Source organism: Borostomias antarcticus (assembly GCF_949987555.1).
Source record: "Borostomias antarcticus genome assembly, chromosome: 6".
Classification (NCBI taxonomy): Eukaryota; Metazoa; Chordata; class Actinopteri; order Stomiiformes; family Stomiidae; genus Borostomias; species Borostomias antarcticus.
This window is the reverse complement of record NC_140239.1, coordinates 25,017,458-25,022,224: the sequence shown is the minus strand read 5'-3', so window position 1 is coordinate 25,022,224 and position 4,767 is coordinate 25,017,458.

Sequence of the window (4,767 nt, the reverse complement as noted above, 5' to 3'; positions counted from 1 at the left end):
TTTATTGATTGATGCATTACAATGTCAAACAATAATAGTGATTTTATCTTCCCACTATGTTCAGGTGACTCCCCACTTTTTTTCACACACACAAACACACACCCACCCACACATGCACACACACACACACACACACACACACACACACGCACCCATACTGTACACTGTACAGTATGCACACGTACTGTATGCAGACAGAGACTCACATACGCACACACATATCTGTGGCATGGTGGCACAGTACTTAGCACTGTCGCCTCACAGCAAGAAGGTCCTGGGTTCGATTCCCGTTTCGGACGATGTAGGCACTGGGGATGTTCTCCCCAGGGTGGTCAGGTACTCGGGTGCGGTATTTCTCTGGCCTTTCTGTCCAGAGTTTGCATGTTCTTCCCGTGTTCTCAAGAGTTTCCCCAATAAAGAACCCAATACGAAAAACATACAGAAGAACAGATCACTAACACTGTCCATCCCTGGCGAAGGCGGGTCCCCGGGCGCAGCTCATGCACGCGCCTACGGTCTGCTCCCCGCTGCTCCTGGGAGAAGGACGAAGGGATAGGTTAAGTGCAGAGAACATTTAATTGGCAACCCTAAATGTGTGTGTGTGTTACAATGTGTTGCCCATTGCATGTGTGTTGGAGTGTCCTTCATGATGAATAAAGATTTCTTCTACACACACACACACACACACACACACACACACACACAGACACACACACAAATGTTGGAGGCGGGGGGATTTAACTTTCCTTCTGGGCTCACATGGTTTCAGAGGGAGTGTGAAAAGTTCATTTAGATTTATCAAGAAAAAAACAAGCCGTAACAAAGAATAAAGCAACGCATACTCCTCTGGGACCCATATCCGCTGCATCATTTACATAAAGGTCTGCACATCAAAAGTAGCGGACACCCTTTTTAAAATATTAATGTGCAGCCTGTTTCAAGATCCCTCACAGCTTTGTAGCACGCCTTATCAAAGGCAGTGGAGAGCAGTGAGAGGAGGTCTGTGTTCTGGTCTGGGTTCTCTGTCAGCTCCTGGCCCACTTCTCTTTTTTGGTTCATTCATTGGTCAGCACGTCAGTTCCTCTCTCTGCCTTCAGGCTTGACGGACTGTCTTTGAAAGCTATTCAGTTGGCCACCCGTTCCTTATCTCTAGTGAGGAAATTAAGCTGAATAGCAATAGCTGCGGCGTGGTGTGAGAGTAAATATGTTGAGGGAGATGTTTTCCTGTGCTGAAGTCCCAGGGTGGCCTTCTGCACAACACAGGTAAAGTGCTGCCGCGGCAGTTCTTGCTTGCCTCTAGGTCGACAGGACAGATTGCCTGGCTCCTTTTATGTCCCATGTTTGGGTAATTCAAAAAAAAAGTTTGAACCCCAAGTATCCTAGTTTTCTGATTATGATGTCATTTTTTGATGTATTGTATCTTGATGTATTTCGATGTGTCGCAGGGACAGATGAGCTGTGTTCATCCCCAAGCCAAGCCTTGTCTTTGGCTACTACGGCATCCTTGAACTACGTGTGTGTGTGTGTGTGTGTGTGTGTGTGTGTGTGTGTGTGTGTGTGTGTGTGTATGTGTGGAGAAGCACATTTTGTCCTCACATATGCTCAGAGGAAAACGCAATAAATCAAATTAAATAGTAATACCTCCACTGTATTTCTAACCAATGCCAATTTGGACCATTTATCATTGCATTAAATTGGTCATTTATCAAGCACCATTGTAGGTTGAACAATATTGTCAAATGGACAAATATCATGGAAAGTGTAGAATGAGGTGATGCTATTAGCCTACTAATGAATGTATATCTTGAAAAATATGCGTTTCTTGGAAACTTCTCATGAATAATACCACAGGGAAAATGGTTACCTCTTTCTTAATCATGTTGATTAATCATCATTGGTGCGGTGTATAGTGCATGGTCTAGGAAACATGTTCTCCAAGTTAATCTAATACGAGGCATAGCGTAGAATGCTCAGATGCTGAATTTAGCACTAATTAAGATAATTAGCGAAATTCACCTCAAATAGGCTACAAAGGCATTTGTTGTTTGGCCATGAAAGTGTGCGTGTATGTTTGCAATAAGCTTCCACAATTTGAATCCTCAATGATAGAGCACTCTGTTGTTACTGTAGATGCAGTGTTGTACTTGGCAAGCATTATCTGCAGTATCATCTGCTGTTACTGTGTTGAATAGGGTTTAACATTCACATATCATGTACATTGAACATGCCACACTACATGCTATCTACTTTAGCCCAAAAGTCTAACATGATTAGATTGGTGCCCAAGTACATATATTAGATCAGTTTACTCTAGTACAAATACTGCCTCTATACTGTAAGATCTCTATTAAACGTTCACCTCCTGCTGATATGTATGCTGCTTGCTGTTCAGAATCCCTCCCCATTCCTCGGGCCCAGCGGCCGCTGGTTATGCAAGTTTAATTGAGGTAATATAGTATTGATTTCCCACTCTCCCTTTTTTCAAAGTATTTTTCTTTTTTTTTATTTTCTTTTTACAGCCGCTTGGCTGCAGGCATGCGAGTACCCCCACAGTCAGCATCACAAGGCTTGCTTTACCCAGGGCTGTGTCATTGGTAATGGCCTTATTACCTGCATGATAAACAACAGCTTCTGGTCATTTGTCACTGAGAGAACAAACCTAGCCGACATTGGTTGGGGTGGAATTGACCGCCTGGAGGAAGGGATTTGAGAAGGAACCCCTCCAATATTAAAGATAGAAGGGATTTAATATAATTCACACCCTCTCTTTTCATATCAACAACATTGTGATTATTGAGGATGAGAGAGACTGTGTCTTTCATTTCTCCCTCTCTATGGTCACTTAAAGTATTTATACATTGCTTGGATCAAGTTCCAATACCTGCTCCTATATCATAGTACAATTTACAAGGCTTTAATTCATGACTATAATAAAATGCATAATTGGGCCATTCATCACAGCCCAGTGAAGGACATTCTCCAAGTCTGTTTATAGTCTATTCTAGAGGTCTTTGAGGTTTCTTTGACCCCTCCTGTGAATTAGGCTTAATAGACATTGGCAGCAGCATAAACAAACAGTCTCCTTCAACATTATGACAGATATTGAGTACATATGCTTTTTTAAACTTAAAACCAATTTATAATTCTTAACTGTTTGCTGTCATAGAGGCGGGCGGAGTGAAAAATTACATTTCATTGGCTGTGTTGTATATTTGTGTGTTGGACAAAATATTTTTGGAGTGTCACTCTCAAGTGTTGGGCGGAACATTTTGAGTAAAATGTGTCATGACACAGGCTGGACCTTGACCAGCTACAATTAGATCCCATCCCTATTTTTACATCCATAGGGACACATTCCCTACATGGAGACGAGAGAACCTGAGCCTTGTTGGCTCATTGCACACGGAATCAGAGCCAGTTCCTCTGAGAATCCTAATCATAGCTGCAAATGAAGAAATCCGGGTTAGGAAGCACAAATGAGAATTCAGAAGAGACCCAGTATACAGTAGAAGTATTGCTTCTTACAGGCCGTCTTCACAACTTGTGGAAATATCTGCATATACTGTAGCTACTGTACCACTAGATCACTGCTTTTGAGACAGTTGTTCATCATGCATTCTTACTTCTTATTCCTGGCTTTTCAATGTATTGACGGTCATACAGAGATCTGACACAGAGTACATACGGCAAAATTACCGTTGATGGTTACCCTTGAATAATTTATGTCATGAATCAATCATGCCATGCAACATACACATTTGTGTCATTTTTCACAGCCATAAAAGCACTGTACTGTAGTTAAATAGCCAGCATCTCAGCTTTCCACGCTTCAGCAGGATCCACGCTAGAACCTCTAATGCCACAATCAGCATTGCTGCTCTATTCCTCATTTCAATATCCATTACCACGTCTCCCTTCTTCTCTTCCTCTGATCTCAATTAGAGAGGTTTCATATCATCAATCAACATAAGGACTGAATAAGCTATCATTACATGCCATGCAAGCTATTCTAGATGACTTCCTTTCAATCTCTAATGATGAAGCCTGAAAAAAGTTGAAAGCCATGGAAATGAGATACAGTGGATTGCACTTTTGTGTCTCCTGCTTAGATTTCTACATTTTGAAGTTTGGAATTAAATGTGAAATTATGTAAAAACTGTCACTGTCAGATGAGAAAAGCAATAGAAAAAGTAACTCCCCCTACAGTATCACTTGGGCAAGAGTGGATAAACACTTGAATCAGAATTTTACGTGAACAAATTTCATGTTTTTTTTTGGGGGGGGGAGGGTAAGGATTCATTGGCAAGCAGGAGAAATAGCACAATATTGGAGGCTAGTGAAGAAGACATAATTTAGTCCTCCTTTCCTTTGAATTCCCTTTCAATGACAAATAACAACAATTTTGTTCAGGGAGCATTCAAAAGGAATTGAGGGGAAACCCGTCACCTTTGTGCATATGATTACACATTAATCTTTACCAAAAAAACCTATAAAATCAAAGAGCCATGGTCCTGATGGAGTGCTTCACTCTGAACTCTATGTGACTTTGCTTGTTTTGCTGTGATCTGTAAACCGAAGCTCAGCCATGTTTCCAGTGGATTTTGCCTCCCGGACATTGGCTGCTGAGAATGCATCTTTTTTCCCATCAACATGGTCCTGCCCCTGCAGAGCTACACAGGTTTCAGGATCTCTGACAGGATAAACGGCTGCCCCCCCCCCAACCCCCACCCTGTAACTTTACTGTGTCCATGGCAACCATGCTGGAAA